We start from the raw sequence: 20,622 nt of genomic DNA, 5'->3' as shown, positions 1-20,622 counted from the left end.
TGGATCAAGCAACTTTAGTGAGTGATTAGTCTAGTCAAGCTAACATTGGTGAATTGGATGAAATTAAAGCAACAGAAAGTAAATTGCAGGAATTATAAAGTGCAGAAAGTAAATTGACTGAAACTTAAAGAACAAGGAATGTAAATTACAGTAAATGTAAATCAGCAGAATGTAGATTGGACAAAAGCTTAAAGAGCAAGAAAATTAAATTGCAGCAAAATGTAAAGGGGGCTGGGTACTGGAAAATTAAATGGAAGCAGTAATTTAGAACTCGGAACAATTGACAGAATCTTAAACTTGCAGGAAGAGTAAATCAAATTGAATCAAGAATAGAAATGTAAAAATTGCAGATAAGTAGAAGTGCAGAAGAGTAAATCAGCAAGAAGACTTAGATCAATTCTGAAATCTCAAAGAGAAATTAACAATTTCAATGAAATAGCAAAAACAGAAAGAAAGCCAAGAGCTCAATTGCTCTCTCGATCAAAACAATAAGGAAATTGCAGAGGAAGGAAAATGAAACAGAAAAGAAAAGAAAACCCAAATCTGATTTCTAATTCTCAAGTTCACAAAGGAAAATTTGAACAAAGAGCTCTCCCTTTTTGAAATGAAATTGATGCCTTTATATAGGCTTTATAAAATTAAAATGAAATTGAAATTGAAAACAAATTACAATTCAAGTGAAATTCCTAATCTATCTATTTCTTGTGCCTTTGAGTGATGTTAATGAGCTCTACTTGTTTTGAGGTTTCAATGGGCGTGAATTCGAATTAATTGAGCCGAAGTTGCACTTAGAGTGGGCCCTTTTGGTTTGGCCTTGAAATGGATCCAAATGGTGTTGGCTAGCTCTCCCAATAAAGCGCTCAGTGCTCTTTAGTGAACGCTCCGTTTGGGCATGCCACTTTGGGTGCGTGCTTGGTCTCTCTAGCGTTCAATAACTGAATGTTACTTTCACTCTTCGAACGCTCTCTCTTGGTCCTTTGATGCACTTTGCTTCCTTGGATGTTCAATCTTTTGAACGTCGAGTTCACTTCTTTGAATGCTACCCTTTGCTTTGTTGGGCTCTTAGTGCGCTAGCCTTGCTTCCAAGCTTCCCTTGCTTAATGAACGCTTGCTGCCCAACTTTCAATTAATGTAACATTCTTTGCCTAGTGAACGCTAGCGTACATTCAATTAGTTCATTGGCATTAACAATTAAGGATTTCATGCATGCTTTCATTGGATTTATTAATTAATGCTAATGCATTAACGTTAAAGCAAATTGCTTTAATAATGTATTTCATGCATTCTTCCATTGGCTTTAATTAATAATGCATTTATTTCATTCATTCATCATTAATAATTAAATGCATGCATGCATGAGCATCAATGCATGATAATTCAAGATAGCATGATTATTAATTATTAATGCATGCATAAGCATTAATGCATATGCCAAGGCTTCATGGTCATGGGCCACGCTTTTAAAAGCGTGGCCTAAGGTTCCAAAGTGTGCTTGATGAATCCATATTTGATGATGATTTTTGGTTAGAATTGAATGGATTTTCACCACATAAACTCACACTTATTCCCTTGAATAGTATGCTTTTGATCTCTCTTCCCAATTTGTGCTTGATCATGAAAATGTGCTCTTCTATACCTAATTAAATATATTTTTATTCCATTTGACTTCCATTCGATGCCTTGATGTTTTTGGTGAGTGCTTTCAGGTGTATAAGGTAGGAATGGATTGGGGAAAATGGAAGAAGAGCATGCAAAGTGAAGGAAGTAAGAGAAATCAAAGGAGTGAGCTCAGAGACGTGTGCGTGCGCACAACTACATGTGCGTACGCACAGCCTTCCAAGCAGAGCACGTGGAGTGCAGCGAGCACGTCACGCGTCCATCCATGCATCGCGTAGTGTGCGTATGCACACCTTCCTGTGCATCCGCACAGGCCTGGATTTCTCGCGAAGTGTGCAGACGCACGCGTCTGTGCATCCGCACAGGTGTCCGCACATGACTTCATTAAAATAGCACGTGCCTCGTGATTTCGGGGCTTTGGATGCCCATTTCTGAAGTCTTCTAGCTCATATTGGAGGAGAGAATGAAGCCATAACATACCATATCATTTAGGATAGTTTTAGGAGTAGTAGTAGGGAGTTTTAGTTTAGTATTTCTCTAAGTTTTTCATCATATCTATTAGGGTTTATATTAGGGTTTTACATCCAAGTGCCATTTCCATTTTTGATCTTTGATTTTGCAAGCTTTCATTGTAAGTATTCTCTTGTTATTACTCTTTATAGTTACATTGTCATTACTTTTTCTTCTAATCCAAGTTATAGTTCAATTTTGCTTTTCTCTTGCAATTTAATTTTCTTGTTGATGAATTAGATGTTTGATGCTTGTTACATGCTTTTTTGTGTTATTCTTGTTGATTGAGATCAATTGTTGCTTTTAGTTTCAAGCCTTTACTCATTTTCCTCATGTTTAAGCTTTTTGCCCACCAAGTGTTTGACAAAATGTCAAACATGGTTTTAGGCTAAATTTTTGGTTCTTGGCTTGGGGAAAATGAGCAATTGGGTTCTTAGAGTTAGAATGTCCAACATTTAGTTTCAATTCTTAGGTTGTTAATTGTTCTTGTTCCCACTAACGCTAATTTGTTGCTAAGGTAATTAGCAAGCAAGTTTGGATTTGTGGGTTAAGGACACTTATGCTCATTTAACTTACCTTCCGATGTGAGGGTTGATCAAGTGAGACTAATCCATCATAATTGTCATATTTGTGATTCCAACAAGGAAAGGACCCTTAGCTCACTCCAAGCCAAGACTCTTTTTGATGCTTTCAATCTTTTATACCTTTATATGTTGATTTCTTTCATACTTTACTTGTTTATATTATATAGTCGGTTCTTTAATTTCTTAATGAGTTCAATCATTACAATTTTGCATGTTCTTTTATTGCTTTATATGTTCATTTCTTTATTCACAACCCGTTGATCACTACAACCGGAATTGCACACTCATTGTTCTAAAGTGCTCCTAGGGAGACGACTCGGGAGTCTAATACTCTCGGTTTTAATTTGGCTTTGCTTGTGACATATCTTGTGAATTTCCAATTTGATCCAAAGGGCCAATTCGTCGGGTTGGGACTATACTTACAACGTTAAATTCGTTTTCTTTGGATAACCGAGTTCCTAACCCACATGCGAATTTTGGCGCCGTTGCCAGGGAGTTCACTTTATGTGCAATGAGTGCTACAATTTTTTGTTGTTGTAAATATGTGAATATTGTGAATTCTTGATTTTGGTTTGCTACTTGGCTCTAATTGTAGATACCACATTCCTCTTAGATTAACTTTCGTAGTTTTTGGTTGTTGAGTTGGTTCTTGTTTACTTGTATATTTTTGCTTTTCCCTTCATAATTGCATGGTTTTATTGCCTCCTCAGTTGAATGACACGGTCGCTTCCAGACCCGAGCTTGGCCACTTTTGATCCGGAAATTGAACGAACTTTAACTCGTTTAAGGCAAGCTCGGCGCCGGCAAGCTTTTGTGAATAGTGAATTGGGTTCCCTTGAGGAGCACTCCCATTCACTATCACCAACCATCTGTGACCATCATTCTCCAATCAACGAGGAGACTCTATATTCCTCTGTGGAAAGTACTGAATTCTCTTTGAGTGACTCAGGTGACACCAAAATGGCAGACCCACCTAGGAGAATCACCTTGTAGGAGGCCGGAGCTCCTGATCTTAACTAGCAACCACTACAGATCTTGTATCTGGCCTTAGACCCAAATTTTGAGCTCAAGTCTGGCACGATAAACTTGCTCCCCAAGTACAATGGATTGCCTGGAGAGGATCCCTTGAAGCATCTCAAAGATTTCCAAGTTGCGTGTGCAACTGCAAGAAGACATGGGGCTGATGAAGCTGCAGTGTTGGTCTTCGCTTTTCCTTTCTCTTTGGAGGGAAAAGCGAATGAGTGGTTTTATACTCAGACGGGTGAAGTTAGATCCAACTGGGACTTGTTGCGTAAAGAGTTTTTGGAAAATTTCTACTCTCCCCAGAAAACAGACAAGTTGCGGAGAGAGATTTCTTGCATTGTGCAACAGGACGGGGAGACCTTGTATGAGTATTAGGAGAGATTCAAGAAGTTGCTAGAGGCTTGTCCTCACCATCGGATTGACGAGTTGGTTCTTATCAATTACTTTTGTCAAGGAATGCATCACCAAGACAAGCTTCTCCTAGATGCTGTAAGTGGAGGTTCATTGACCAAGAACAAGACCGCTACGGAAGCATGGGAAGTTATATCAGACCTAGTGGACTCCACTCAACACTAAAAGGCAAGGGGTCCGCAACTGAAAGCTGTGAATGAAGTTTCTCCCTCTGGAGATGCGATTTTGACCAAGACCCTTGGTAAAATGACAATTTTGTTGCGACAACTCACCCAAGGACAACAAATCCCTCAAACTTTGATAAGTGATCCACCCCAACCTCCAAGGATTGAAGGACCACCAAGGGTATGTGGTGTTTGTGCGTGTAACACTCATTACACCGATGAGTGTCCTCAGCTCCAAGAGGGCACTACATTGGCGGTAGCTAACTCTTACCCATAAAAGCCAAATTATAACCAAGGATCCAACCAACATGGAGGAAATCAAAACCAAGGGTGGAGGGATAACTCAAACCAAAGGTGGAACCAATCTCCTCAAGCTCATCCCAACCAAAACACCCAAGTCTACTATTATCAACAACCCCAAGGTCAACCACAATACCAACAACCATACCAACTACAATACCAACAACCCCCACAATCTCAACCTCAAGGGAAATACCAACACCCGCATAGTAAGCCTAGCCCTCCTCAAGTTAACCAAGCCCTTCCCTCCAACCAACCTCACATGAATGACACAATTCACACCTTCATACAAGAACAACGAGAGTTCCACAAGAAACAAGAAGCATATATGGCTACAATAGCCGATGCCCTTTCCCGTCTAACTCTTCCTCCTCCAACCACACAAAATACCCAACAAGCTTCAACCTTAAGTAGTTTGCCCTGCCAACCTTAACCCAATCCTAAGGGTAGCATCAATGCCATTACTCTTAGGAGTGGCACCAAATTGGATAAGAATGTTTCCATACCTACAAAGTTGAGTGAGGAGACAAGTAATAAAGACGTGGGAGATGAAGTAGAAGTGATGAGGGATGAAGATGAAGGTGTTGATAAAAGCAAGGAAGAACTACCTAAGGTCAAGGAGCCAAAGAGAAAGACGTTGCTTGAAGAGCCTTTGCCCATTCCATTCCTATCTTTAGCCAAGAAGGCTAAGAAACAAGAAGAGCTTGACCCCACTATGGTGGAAGTTTTCAAGAAGGTTAAAGTCACCGTCCCTCTCTTCCAAGCAATTCAAAAAGTGCCAAGATATGCCAAGTTCCTTAAGGATGTTTGCACTCACAAAGAAAAGCTTGGCAACCTCAACACAAGGCCGGTAGATGACTCTATCTCTTCTTTACTTCCTGAAAAATGCAATGATCCCGGCCCGTGTTTGGTCACTTATTTGATTGGCAGAATTAAATTCATGGATTGCATGTGTGATCTGGGGGCGTGCGCGAGCATTATGCCGCTCCCCGTTTATGAAAGATTGAATTTGACACCCCTAAAGAGGTCCGGGGAGAGGTTTGTGCTAGCCGATAAGAGTATTGTGTCTGTTGTTGGGATTGCCGAAAATGTCCTAGTCAACATTCAAGGATTGCTCTTCCCAATTAATTTTCACATCTTGGAGACACCTCCCATTGACTCAAGCAAGCCATCATCCATACTCCTTAGAAGGCCGTTCTTAAAGACATACCGTTTTAAGCTGGATGCACATTCGGGAGTCTATTCTTTTGAGGCAGATGGCAAGTTGGTCAAGTTCACCTTGGAGGAGTCAAAAAAGTCCGTTCTTGAAGCGTATGCTATTTTTGGTTGCAACGTAGTTAAAGAGCAAGTCATAGAGGATGGCAAGGAGCTAAAAGAAGAGGATGTTGCCAAGGAATCAAGTTCAAAGGATGTTACTCAACCCAAAAATGCCAAGGAGTTGGAGATCTTCCTCCTTGGTGAAGTTTTCAAATGACCAATGAAGCCATGCAATTCCAACTTAGGACTCTAAACCAAAGTGCTTGGTGGGAGACAACCCACCATGGTGACATTATTCCAACTCTATCTCTTGGTTATAGTCTTTTGCATTATTTGCCTTTTTGTGATATAATGGTTAGTTTAGGTTTGATTTGATGAATTTTGAGTTGTTCAAGTTGTATTGCTTGTGGACTGTGAATTTCAGCTTATTTGAATGGTTTGGGTGTGGTTTGTTGATATACTAAGGGTGGGAACCTTGGTTTTGAGAAGAAATGAATTTTCTGAAATAGGGCACCTGTGCGTCTGCACCCACCTGTGCGTTTGCATAACCCTGAATTTTTTTCCATACGAGCAGACGCACCAGCCTGTGCATCCGCACGAGCCTTGCTTTGCCCTCTGGTGGCAGCGCCAGCACAGCCTGTGCGTGCGCACTGCCAATTTTTCCTACCCTGAGTGAGCGCTCATTCGCATGTGACCGCACGCACTTCCTTTCCTGCTCCATTTGTGCGGCCGCATAGACGTGTGCGTCCACATGCAACTCGTTAGCCCCTCTGGTGGCAGCGAGGGAACGACTTGTGCGTGGGCACAACCTACCCCATTCCCAACCTCTGTGCGTGCGCGTAGACCTATGTGTGCATTCACGGGAGCCTTTGTCCTTAAAAAATCTCTCTGTGCGGTCGCACCCACCTGTGCGTCCGCACGACCCTTCGCAACCCCTCTCGTCGTAGCAATTGCAAGCTATGTGCGTTCGCACCCCTCTAACTTTTTACGTCTGTGCGTCCGCACAGGGCCCTGTGCGTCCGATCCGCACAGGTCGCATTTTGGGCAATAACAGGGAAACCTTCCCTGTTGAGAGGCAGCCCCCTCTTTTATTTTTCCTCTTCAGAGCTGCCTTCTCTCCCTCTTCTCTGCCCAGCCCACCGGCCCTGGCCTCCGCCGCTGTCGCCAGCCCGCCGCCAGTGACCTCTCTCTCTCTCTTTCTCTTTTCTCTCTTCTCTCTTCTCTCTTCTCTCTTTTTCCTTCTTTCTTCCCTTCTCTTTTCTATATACACCACCGGTGAGTCCCCTCTTCCGGTGTTGCTTTCTTTTCCAGCGAACCCAATCGCCGTGATTTCGCAGTGGCTATAAGAAGTGCCATTATTTTCCACCTCATTCTTGTCTTCTCAACCCTTATATCTAAGGTCCTTGTTTTCCTTTTCTCTTTATGTTACTATTTTTTTGTGATTGTTTCCATTCCTTTTATATTGCTAAGATTTTATTAGTTGCTTTCTTTCTAGCTTCTTTGATTTGCAAAGTGTTATTGTTTGATTGTTGGGATTGGTTATGAGCAAATTTGAGCCTAATTGTGATGAGCTTTTGCATTTCATACCGCATGTTTGATAAAATGCCTCAATGAACACTGATGAGCGGATAATTTATACCCTTTTTGGCATTGTTTTTACATAGTTTTTAGTATGTTTTAGTTCCTTTTTATTATATTTTTATTAGTTTTTATTCAAAAATCATATTTCTGGAATTTACTATGAGTTTGTGTGTTTTTTTGTGATTTTAGATATTTTCTGGCTGAAATTGAGGGATCTGAGCAAAAATCTGATTCAGATGCTGAAAAATGACTACAGATGCTGTTGGATTCTGACCCTGGTGCATTCGAAATAGATTTTTTGGAGCTACAGAAGCCTAATTGTCATGCTCTTAATTGCGTTGGAAAGTAGACATCCTGGGCTTTCCAGCAATATTTAATAGTCCATACTTTGTCTGAAATTTGATGGCCCAAACTGGCGTCCAAAGCCAGCGTAAAACGCCCAAACTAGCACCAAAATTGGAGTTAAATGCCCAAACTGGCACCAAAGCTGGCGTTTAACTCCAGGAACAGCCTATGCACGAAAAAGCTTCAATGCTCAGCCCAAGCACACACCAAGTGGGCCCCGGAAGTGGATTTCTGCACTATCTGCACTTAGTTACTCATTTTCTGTAAACCTAGGTTACTAGTTTAGTATAAAAACTACTTTTAGAGACTTATTTTAGAGTTTTTATCATCTATCAGAATTTTACCATTGTTCACGTTTGGAGGCTAGCCTCACGGCTATGCCTAGACCTCTTTCACTTATATATTTTCACAGCTCTGCTGTTCTTCAAGAATTAATGCACATACTACTGCTTTCTATTCAATTCACGCGTACTTCTTCTCTAAGATATACTCCCGTACTTAATTCAGTTAAGTCAGAATGAAGGGGTGACCCGTGACAATCACCCAATCTTCGTTACTCGCTTAGCCAAGATCCGCGTGCCTGACAACCACAAAGTGGTCTACATGATGTTCAACATAGTCATTGGATGACAGTCGGAGTATATTCTCTTGGATATCTAATACACGGACCGATTTCGTGAGATTAGTATCTTCGTGGTATAGGCTAGAACATTTGGCAGCATCCTGGGATCCGGAAAGTCTAAACCTTGTCTGTGGTATTTCAAGTAGGATCTGGGAAGGGATGACTGTAAAGAGCTTCAAACCTACGAATGTTGGGCGCAAGTGACAGTGTGCAAAAGGATCAATGGATCCTATTCTGATGCTAGCGGGAACCGACAGATGATTAGCCATGCGGTAGCTGTACCTGGTATTTTTCATCCGAGATGAGAAATCTGACAGTTGATTAGCCGTGCAGAAACCGTAGAGGACCATTTTCACTGAGAGGATCCTACAGCTTGCCATGGAAGGAAGTAACGCATTGTTGGAAGAAGGCAATAGGAAAGTAGAGGTTCAGAAGCAACAAAGCATCTCCAGACGCTTATCTGAAATTCCCACCAATTAATTACATAAGTAACTTTATTTTATTTTATGTTTTATTTGTCTTTTAATTATCAAAACCTCATAACCATATGAATCCGCCTGACTGAGATTTACAAGGATGACCGTAGCTTGCTTCAAGTCGACAATATCCGTGGGATCGACCCTTTTACTCACGTAAGATATTACTTGGACGACCCAGTGCACTTGCTGGTTAGTTGCACAGAGTTGTGAAGAAAAGTGTGGGATCACGATTCCGTGTACCATGTTTTTGACGCTGTTGCCAGGGATTGTTCGATGTTGAATCCTGGCTAGCTATTAAGCCATGTCTAATCTTTTGGACCGAGGTTTCCACTTATCTTTGCAAGAGCCTCTTTGGATTTCTATCAATTTGGCTGTTGTATTTAATATTCTGCTGAAGTTTGGCTGGCCATTTGGCCATGTCTAATTCTATTGGACCAAAGCTTTAGACTAACATTGCATTATTCTTGGAATTCTTATTAAAAATTTTGAATTTCTTTATTCTCTTTTTCCAAAATAATTTTTGAAAAATACAAAAAAATTTAATAAAATCATAAAAACCAAAAATTTTATGTTTCTTGTTTGAGTCTTGTGTTAAATTTTAAGTTTGGTGTCAACTGCATGTTTTTAATTCATCTTAAAAATTTTTGAAAATTCATGCACGTGTTCTTCATGATCTTCAAGTTGTTCTTGATGAATTTCTTTGTTTGATCTTTATATTTTCTTGTTTTGTGTCTTTTCTTGTTTTTCATATGCATTCTCGAATTCATAGTGTCCAAACATTAAAAATTTTTAAGTTTGGTGTCTTGCATGTCTTTCTTTTCTTAAAAATTTTCAAAAATATGTTCTTGATGTTCATCATGATCTTCAAAGTGTTCTTGGTGTTCATCTTAGCATTCAAAGTATTCTTGCATGCATTGTGTGTTTTGATATTAAAGTTTGATGTCTCGTGTCATTTTGTAGTTTTTCTCTCTCCTTATTAAAATTTCAAAAATAAAAAATAATATCTTTCCCTTATTTTGCTCATAATTGTCGAAATTTTAAATTGATTTAGTCAAGATTTTAAATTTTAGCTGTTTCTTGTTAGTCAAGTTAAAAATTCAATTAAAAAAATTTCTATCTTTTCAAATCTTTTTCAAAAATCAAATCTTTTTCATTTTTCCTTCATTTTTTTCGAAAATACTTCAAAATTAATTTTCAAAATATTTTTCTTATTTTTATTTCATGATTTTCGAATTAATTGCTAACATTTAATGTTTTGAGTCAAAAATTTTCAAGTTGTTACTTGCCTGTTAAGAAAGGTTCAATCTTTAAATTATAAAATCATATCTTTTAGTTTCTTGTTAGTCAAGTAATCAACTTTAATTTCAAAAATCAAATCTTTTTAATTTCCTTTTCAAATCTTTTTCAAAATGAAATTTCAATCATATATTTTTTCAAAATTTAATTTCAAAATCCTTTTCTAACTTCCTATCTTTTCAAAATTGATTTTCAAATCTTTTTCAATTAACTGCTTGACTTTTTGTTTGATCTTAAAAAGTTTTCTATTTCAATCATATCTTTTTCAAAATCACCTAATTACTTCTCTCTCTCTAATTTTCGAAAACCACTAACAACTTTTTCAAAATCCCTTTTAATTAACTAATTGTTTTAAATTTTAATTTAATTTTATTTCTCTTCTTAATTTTTGAATTCTAACTAACAATTAAAATAAAAACAAAAATATTTTTCTTTTATTTAAATTAAGAGAAAAGGACAAATAGGTCCTTGGCCTTTTGTCCCGCGGACATTTTCGTCCTTGACCATTGAAAAATACTTTTAAATCCCTGACCTTCACAAAACTTGGACGGATCAGTCCCTGACGGAGACATTTGGACGGATCGGTCCCTGACGGAGGTATTTGGACAGAGGAACTGATCCGTCCAAGTTTTGTGAAGGTGAGGGACTTAAAAGTATTTTTCAATGGTCAGGGACGAAAATGTCCACGGGACAAAAGGTCAGGGACCTATTTGTCCTTTTCTCTTAAATTAATATTCGAATTCTCCTTCTCTCTCATCTCTTTCTATTTATTTTATTTATTTACTAACACTTCTCTTCTATTTATAATTCGAACCCTCTTCCTCTCTCTGTGTTCGAATTCTTCTTCTTCTCCCTTCTTCATTCTACTCTTCTATTCTTATACTCACATAAAGGAATCTCTATACTGTGACAGAGAGGATTCCTCTTCTTTTCTGTTCTCTTCTTTTTCATATGAGTAGGAACAAGGATAAGAACATTCTTGTTGAAGCTGATCATTGATGACAAGTCATTCTAGCCCATTTTAGCTAGTCTTTTTCTTTTGTTTTCATTAGAATTATGCACGTTCTTGAGCTACAAGTAAGCTAATTGAGTAGATTTTCATGTTTCCCTTGATTGAACCAACCATATGTGAATTCATGCCATTTCATGAGGTTTTGTGCTATATTTGTTGCATATTGTGGAAGATTGAATACCTCATGATTTTGAGCAAAGCTTTGATTAGTTTGGTTGATCAATGATAGGTGAAGAAGGCTTGGAGAAAGGTTGAAGCAAAGAGGAATGGCTAGGAGTGAAGAGAGGACAATGGAATAAGTGAAAATTGAACCGGGTTGCATGAAGTTAGCCCCAACGTTAGCCCCCTAACTTGGAGGCTAACGTTGGGCATGTAAATCACTCCCTGGAAGTGGCCAACGTTAGCTCCAACGTTAGCCCCCTAACTTGGAGGCTAACGTTGGAACTTGAGAGTTTCTCCCCTGGGCACCAACGTTTGCGCCAACGTTAGCCCCCTAACTTGGAGGCTAACGTTGGCATCTTGATCACAAAGGGGGAAGGCCAACGTTTGCGCCAACGTTAGCCCCCTAACTTGGAGGCTAACGTTGGCACTTGAATCACAAAAGAGGAAGGCCAACGTTTGCGCCAACGTTAGCCCCCTAACTTGGAGGCTAACGTTGGCGCCACTAGCACTAAGCAAGGCCAACGTTAGGGTCAAAGTTAGACCCCTAACGTTGGCACCAACGTCCAAACCAGAAGGATGTTGCTTGCTGCCATGAAAAGTTAGGGGCAAAGTTAGACCCCTAACTTTGACCCTAACGTTGAGACTAACTTTGGCCAACTTCAAAAACCGGTTCAATTGGTTCACTTCGGTTCTTCTTCAATCTTCAAGAGCAATCAACCAAGGCCTCTTTCAACCCAATTCCACCAAGAACAAAGGCCCAACTCAAGGCTTGAAGATCATTTTGGAAAGTGTATAAATAGGATAGAATTCAAGTTATTTAGGGAGCTTTCCTTTGAGAATTTTCATAATATTTTTTGGGAAGCTTTTGTTACGGAGTGAACTTGAATTTCTTTGTTTCCTTTTACTTGCAATTTCATTTTACTTTTGTCTTGGATCTTGGATTGGAGAATTGAAGAAATTCTGTTTCAATCTCAATCTTAGATCTCTCTGTTTCTTTATTTTACTGTTAATTGAATTTCATTTCCGGTTCATTGTTCTTCATCTCTTTTCTTTGCAATTTACAATTTCCTTGCCATTGTTCTTGTTGGATCTAGGAAGGCATTGAGATCTAGACTTGGTTTTCTAGTCTCTGGGTCCTGAGATCTGAAATTCTCATTTCAATTCCCTGTTTACTGCCTCTTATGTTCATTTACTTTACTGCTTTGTTTCCGGTTCAATCCCAATTCCCCTTCCCTCTTCTGTTTGATGCAATTTAGTTTTTCTTTGTTTAAATTCTGCAAATCCACATCCCAATCCCCTTTACATTTCAAGCAATTTACATTTCTTGTCATTTAAGATTCCGCAATTTACATTCCTTGCATTCTAAGTTTCTGCCATTTAATTTCTTGTTCTTTAAGTTTCAGCAATTTACTTTCCCGCTCTCTTTAATTTCATGCAATTTACATTCTGCAATTCACAAATCACCCAACCAACACTTGATTCGCTTGACTAAATCAGCCACTAAGCTAAAATTGCTCAATCCTTCAATCCCTGTGGGATCGACCTCACTCCCGTGAGTTTTTATTACTTGATACGACCCGGTGCACTTGCCGGTTAGTTTTGGGTATTTTGTGAGGGATTCGTTTCTCATCAAAATATCTCATCAAGTTTTTGGCGCCGTTGCCGGGGATTGATTAGATTGACAATGATTAAGCAAGGTGGTAATCTAGATCAAGCACTTTTTCTTTATTTTTCTCTAATTTTTTACTAACCCACTAACCGTTTGAATTTTTGCTTAAACTAAACTTCATTCTAGCAGTAGATTGAAGTGATCTTGCTGGTGTTTCTTTTGTCTTGTTTGTATGTCAGGTACAGGGAGATCCGCTCCTGTGTTATCTGAAGCTGATCAAAGAACTCTTAGAAGGATAAGAAGAGCCGAAAGAGGGAAAAATATTGTTGGAGAAGAAGAATCTGAGGAAGAATACCACGAGATGGAAGGAGATACATCTAATCCAGGAGAAGGAGTTAATAATCCACCACAACAGAGAAGAGTATTGGCTTCCTATACTTTTGCGAATGCTAGACATTGTGGAAGCAGCATCCTCACCCCTAATGTCAATGCAAATAACTTTGAACTGAAGCCACAACTCATCACATTGGTCCAGAACAACTGCTCATTTGGAGGAGGACCATTGGAGGATCCAAATCAACATCTATCTACCTTCTTGAGGATCTGTGATACTGTCAAATCCAATGGTGTGAATCCTGAAACCTACAAGCTTCTGCTATTCCCGTTCTCATTAAGGGATAAGGCTGCACAATGGCTTGAAACTTTTCCCCAAGCAAGTATCACTAGTTGGGATGACTTGGTAACTAAATTTCTAGCCAAATTCTATCCACCCCAGAGAGTCATCAGGCTGAAAACCGAGGTGCAGACATTCACACAATTAGATGCTGAATCCTTGTATGAAGCATGGGAAAGGTACAAAGCCTTAATCAGAAAGTGTCCTCCAGAGATGTTCAATGAATGGGACGTGCTGCAAAATTTCTATGAAGGCCTAACATTGAAATCTCAGGAGGCATTAGATCATTCTGCTGGAGGTTCACTACAACTAATGAAAACTGCTGAGGAAGCTCAGAATCTTGTGGATATGGTGGCCAACAATCAATATTTCTTTGCTCATCAAAGAAGCCGCCAACCATCACAAAGAAGAGGAGTAATGGAACTGGAAGGAGTGGATTCAATCCTAGCTCAAAACAAGATGATGCAGCAGCAAATTCAACAACAATTTGAGCAAATGGCCAAGAGGATTGATAGTCTCCAAGTTGCAGCAGTCAACACTAGCCAACCATCAACCACATGGGGACAGAGTGAAGAAACTCAAGAAGAACAACAACAAGAGCAAGTTCAGTATATGCACAACCAAGGACCAAATGAAGTGTATGGTGACACATACAATCCATCCTGGAAGAACCACCCGAACCTCAGATGGGGAGATAACCATACCCAAAACCAACAACCATGGCAGAGAAACTCAAACCAACACAATCCAAGAAACAACCAAAATCATAACCAGCAGCAGACTAACCAAAACTTCTTCAGAAAACCTCAAAACAACTACCCCAACATCAACCAATACCAATCTAACAACCAATCCACCAACCAAAATGCCTACCATCCACTACCCACATCTCATAACCCACCTCAAGTATCACCTGAAGCCCAAAGAATCACTCACTTGGAAGCCATGATAGACAAAATGTTGAAACACCAAGAAATGGTAGCCAAGAATCAGGAAGCCTCTATAAAGAGTCTAGAGAGACAGATGGGGCAACTCTCCAAGCAAGTATCTGTTGAGAGACCTTCAAACTCACTACCCAGTGACACAATTCCAAATCCCAAGGAAGAATGCAAGGCAATACAATTAAGAAGTGGAAGAGCATTGACAAGCAACAATGACACTACAAGGAAGCAAGCAGAGAACATCAAAGAACCAACAGAGGATGAGAATCAAACAAAGGTAGATGAGGACAAGGAGCAAGATGTGATGCCAAACAAAGACACTGAGAAACTCAAAGAGAAAAACAACCAGCCACATAGCTCAAAGGAAGTAGCTCAGGGGCAGCAGCAAATAGGAAAAAGCATCACACCTCCACTGCCTTACCCTCAGAGGTTCAACAAAGAGACTAATAACAAGCATTTTCACAAATTCCTTGAGATTTTTAAGAAGCTGGAAATCAACATTCCCTTGGCTGAAGCACTTGAGCAAATGCCTCTGTACTCCAAGTTTCTGAAGGATCTCATCAACAAGAAAAGAAGCTGGGAGAGAAGGAAACCATAAGGATTACTGAGGAATGTAGGGCCTTGATTCAAAGGGGCTTCCTCCCAAGCTTGAGGACCCAGGGAGCTTCTTGTTGCCTTGCACCATTGGGAATTTGACAATCACTAAAGCAATGTGTGATCTCGGAGCAAGTATTAACTTAATATCATCCTCCTTGATGAAAAAGCTGCATATAGAGGAGGTCAAACCAGTACAAATGTCTCTGGAGCTGGTAGACAACTCAATGGTACACCCCAGGGGTGTAATTGAAAATCTCTTGGTCAAGGTGGACAGTTTTATATACCCTGCTGATTTTGTGGTTCTAGAATCAAATAATGATGATAGTGACTCTGTTATATTGGGAAGGCCATTCTTGGCCACTGCTAGAGCTATCATAGATGTAGAGGAAGGGGAATTAACTCTAAGGATGCATGACCAGAGCATCACTCTGAAGGTTTTACCAGAGGCACAATTCAGCAAGGAGAAGAAAGACTATATGAAGAGTGCCCAGGAAAGTCACAGCAACATCCCAATGCTAAGGAATGTGCAGACTGATGAAAAAGCCCAAAAAGATGTTAGAATACTGGCCACTGAGAAGGGAGGTTCCCAAGGAAAGCCTATGGCCAGAAAAGAAAGATCAACAAAAGGAAAAATGAAACGCAGAAACAAAGCAAAAAGGGGCTGGAAGAATAGAAAAATTCCAACAGAGGGACTTTCTAAAGGTGACAAAGTGCAACTGATATATCAACAGTTGGGGGCAAATCAACAAACCGAGGATTACTACACTGTCAGCAACATACTATCATTAGAGCATGCTGAAATTGAACACCAGAAAACAAAGAAGAGGATCACGGTTAGGGGAGACAAATTGAGACCCTACAAGCACCAACCTCCATAAAAGAAAGCTTCAATGTCAAGCTAGTGACAATAAAAGAGCGCTTCATGGGAGGCAACCCATGCTTTAAGATTCTTATCATTTTACATTCAATAAATTATGATCACTTGATGCATGAATTCCTTTCTCTTTTCATAAGCATGTCCATTTATTGCATACACTATTTTGAAACATATGCTACGTTTGGTGTATCTTCTAAACACACTTAACCAACATCATAAAGGATTTTGTTTCACATGCTTAAAATGTTTTGATAGAGCATATGGCTGAACACTAAGTTTGGTGTCCACATAGCCTCATGAAAATTTGAAATTCATGCATCAATAATCATATATTTGTTATTTTTCAAAATCTTATAAATAGAATTTTTATAATGAAGGCATTAATTGTGATGAACCCTGTGACAAGAAACAAGTTTGGTGTTCACCAAACCTGGATGCATCAATTCAAGGACACAATTAACCCTTCATGAAAAAAAAAAGAAAAAAAAAAAAAGAAAGTATGATGAAAACAATTCTTATGAACATTTAAACTTCACTAATTGGAGGAAGAAACTCATTTTCTTTATATATTACCAAACATCAAGTTTGGTGTCCTCCAAGGGAAGTGTCACGGTTCACATGAGATAAGGATTGATAGTTCACATATTTTTACTAAAAAGAATAATATTGCTACGGTGGGATAAGACTAATGCATGTGTCTTGTTGTGATAACTAGGAGGTCAAAGAATCTGCAATGAAAAAGACAAGACAAAAGAAAGCATAGCATAAGGACAAAAAAATCCTATCACATGCTTCAAGGAAGAAATCTGCCACCCCTTGAGAATGATCACGGCAAAGGCAAAGGAAGGAGCAAATTTTGTCCTCATTCATCCATACATGCACACCCTTGATCCCCATAGTGTCTAATTGCATCCTAGCCCTTCATTGCTCATTTAAAAGCACACCACCTTCAAGCCATGCACATGACCGAATCACTCCTCAGCATTACAAGCATTGTGCAACTTTTTCTTTTACTTTAAACTCCAAACACTTAATCTTCTCTTCATAATTCCCTAGCAAATTCAGTCCGAATCTCTTTTTCCTCCAACCACACATCAAACTATCCAACACTCTCCACATTCCCTCTCAACCAACCAAGTGATTATGGCATCCTCCTCAAGAACCAAACGACGAAAAGGAAAAGATCCAATAGTAGAGGAAGAAACACATGAGTATGACCAATGGAAGTTCAAGTCTTGGTCTCATCAAATGCAAATTCAATGGATGAACGAGAAAAAAATCTATCCTGAGATTCCATTCATGTTGCCGGATGATGGGTGTCAAAAAATAAAGAACAAGATCCGGAAGAGGAGATGGGAGGAACTTACATCACCAATCTCTCGAATTAATACCAATATCATAAGAGAGTTCTATGCAAATGTCCCAAGGATTGACATGCGTGAACCCCCAACGTACAAGAGCTATGTGCGTGGGGTGGAAGTAGACTTTGGCCCGGATGCAATCAAGAAAGTTTTGAAACTAAAGTCAGTGCGCTTTGATGAACCGGGATACCAACAAAGATTGACTGAGGATCAAAATTATGAAGAGATTGCAAGAGACATTTGTTTTGAGAACTCAGGATGGGAGGGAGATGACAAGAACAGATACAAGTTCCTGAAGAGATGTAACCTCATTCCGGAGGCAAAAGGATGGTATGAGTTGATGAAAAGGTCAATTCTGGGGACAGTGAACACCTCAGAAGTTAACAGGGAGAGAGCCTTAATGCTGCATTGTATCATGGTGGGTGGAGAGATAAGAGTTCATGAGATCCTTGCAAGAGACATCCTAAAGATAGCCGAAAAGAATTCGGCCGGATCTTGGTTGTACTATCCAAGCACCATTTGGAAGTTGTGTGCAAAGGCCAAGGTTCCAATGGAAGAGGAGAATCCAATGTGGCTAAATCAAGGCATGCCCATAACTATTGAACGAATGATGATGCCCCTTGAAGCACACCAAGGCCGAAGGCCACATGGAGGAAGGGAAAGAGAAGAGCAAATGGAAGAAGATGAGCCCCACATGGAAGAAGAGCCACAAGAGGAGGAGGAACAGCCACACTTTTTCTCACATGGCAATATGGATATGACTCAAATGCAAGAAGCAATAGGGAGGTTATCTCAGCAATACACAAGAATCCAAGCAAGGCAAGAGGAATATCATTCTCTGTACATGCAAAACCAACAAGCACAAGAAGAAAGAGAGCTGAGAATAATCAACAAACAAAATGAATTCGAGTCAAGATTTCTTGCGATGCAAGAAGAACATGCCTTTCAATCTCATGAATCTTTTGGGAAGTTGGAACAAATGCAAGCTGAAAGTTTGAAGGCCTTCAAGGAGTTCACAACACTCCAAGAAGCAAGGTATGAAGTGCAAGCCGATTACAATGTCAATAGCCAAATCAAACTAAACTATATTGGAGAACATTTGCATAACATGGATCCGGCATTCCCAACTTTTGATGAATTTTTCAAAATGAGAAGTGAGATGGAAGTGAACAGGGCTATGAGACTTGAAGATAGAGTGGAAGAGGCTATGAATAGGGCTGGCTTTTGGCAAGATCAACAAGCACCAAACAAGGATAGGGGGAACACTAGCAGCCAAGTGTATGAAAGGAGAAAGAAAAGGCATGACAAATGAAAGGTGGACTTGCTCCTTGTTCAAAGAAAAAAAAGCATGCATTCTATCTGTTCTAAATTGTCTTTGCATTTCTAAGTAGTCCATTTTAAAATCTTTGCATTTCTTTTAATATAAATAGGCTAGTTTATGTGTTGGCTTGTGTGTTCATTTTCACTTAACAAAAAGCATGTGTTATCCCCTGCATCTTTTAATTCAATAAAAGAACAGTTTGAATGTGAAGAATAATAGTCTCTGTTAGTTAGAAGTGGAATAAAAGTAAGTGGTGGTATGTGTGTGATTGTATAATAACTCACTTTTAGTGAATAAAGAGCTAGGATATCTCCTTCTAAGTAGAGAGTGGCCTACTGTCTATGAATCTCAATTGAATAAGATTCCTTGGTTAGAAAGAAAAACAAAAAGAAAAAAAAAAGAATAAAGAAAGCCAAAAAGTGGCAAAACAAAAGAAAAACAAAAAGAAACAAAGCTGGACACCAATAGCTTGAACTCTGAAATATATGCCTGTGATGTTTTTGTACTAGGATCTGCTTGGATTAGTAAGCTCTTAGGAGTGCCTCAACACTTGATGACTTGGGTTAACTAACCCGGGATCATCAGCTGAAAATCCACTATCAAGAGCAACCTAACTACAAAGCATTTAGTAGCCCAAAGAGGTGCTGGGCATCAATGTTTCAAGAAGGAATGTGAGCCAAGTGTCTATGGTGAATAATGTGTCAAGTAGAAAGAAAAGAAAAGGAACTCGCTACACATGACACTCAAATAAAGCTTTTGAATAAAGTAAAAGCCAAGGATAAAGGAATAATGAGAGGTCATAGCATTATGTCACTTGAAGCTTGAAGGAGACTTTCTAGGCCTAGGAGTCAATAAGAAGTGAGTATTTGCATATCCACATAAAACCCCATGAACTATCAATAACACTTTGCTAGCATGAACTTCATCTTACATTTCATTCTTTCTTCTTAATAATTCATTTCTTGCTTGGGGACAAGCAAGCTTTAAGTTTGGTGTTGTGATGACAAGTCATTCTAGCCCATTTTAGCTAGTCTTTTTCTTTTGTTTTCATTAGAATTATGCACGTTCTTGAGCTACAAGCAAGCTAATTGAGTAGATTTTCATGTTTCCCTTGATTGAACCAACCATATGTGAATTCATGCCATTTCATGAGGTTTTGTGCTATATTTGTTGCATATTGTGGAAGATTGAATACCTCATGATTTTGAGCAAAGCTTTGATTAGTTTGGTTGATCAATGATAGGTGAAGAAGGCTTGGAGAAAGGTTGAAGCAAAGAGGAATGGCTAGGAGTGAAGAGAGGACAATGGAATAAGTGAAAATTGAACCGGGTTGCATGAAGTTAGCCCCAACGTTAGCCCCCTAACTTGGAGGCTAACGTTGGGCATGTAAATCACTCCCTGGAAGTGGCCAACGTTAGCTCCAACGTTAGCCCCCTAACTTGGAGGCTAACGTTGGAACTTGAGAGTTTCTCCCCTGGGCACCAACGTTTGCGCCAACGTTAGCCCCCTAACTTGGAGGCTAACGTTGGCATCTTGATCACAAAGGGGGAAGGCCAACGTTTGCGCCAACGTTAGCCCCCTAACTTGGAGGCTAACGTTGGCACTTGAATCACAAAGGAGGAAGGCCAACGTTTGCGCCAACGTTAGCCCCCTAACTTGGAGGCTAACGTTGGCGCCACTAGCACTAAGCAAGGCCAACGTTAGGGTCAAAGTTAGACCCCTAACGTTGGCACCAACGTCCAAACCAGAAGGATGTTGCTTGCTGCCATGAAAAGTTAGGGGCAAAGTTAGACCCCTAACTTTGACCCTAACGTTGAGACTAACTTTGGCCAACTTCAAAAACCGGTTCAATTGGTTCACTTCGGTTCTTCTTCAATCTT

At 39.6% G+C, this 20,622-nt stretch overlaps 1 non-coding gene across 1 annotated transcript; it reads right to left on the bottom strand.

Moving 5' to 3' along the window:
• Nucleotides 1-4,046: 4,046 nt before the first annotated feature.
• LOC112788645 (small nucleolar RNA R71) lies at nucleotides 4,047-4,153 on the bottom strand. The gene has a single exon (XR_003196002.1). It is a non-coding gene; the product is annotated as a small nucleolar RNA R71 (small nucleolar RNA).
• Between the last annotated feature and the right edge of the window lie 16,469 nt (nucleotides 4,154-20,622).

The sequence above is a fragment of the Arachis hypogaea genome, chromosome 20 (assembly GCF_003086295.3).
Source record: "Arachis hypogaea cultivar Tifrunner chromosome 20, arahy.Tifrunner.gnm2.J5K5, whole genome shotgun sequence".
In the NCBI taxonomy this organism is placed as follows: Eukaryota; Viridiplantae; Streptophyta; class Magnoliopsida; order Fabales; family Fabaceae; genus Arachis; species Arachis hypogaea.
The sequence above is the reverse complement of the archived record's forward strand: the minus strand, read 5'-3'. Positions and strand labels throughout refer to the sequence as shown.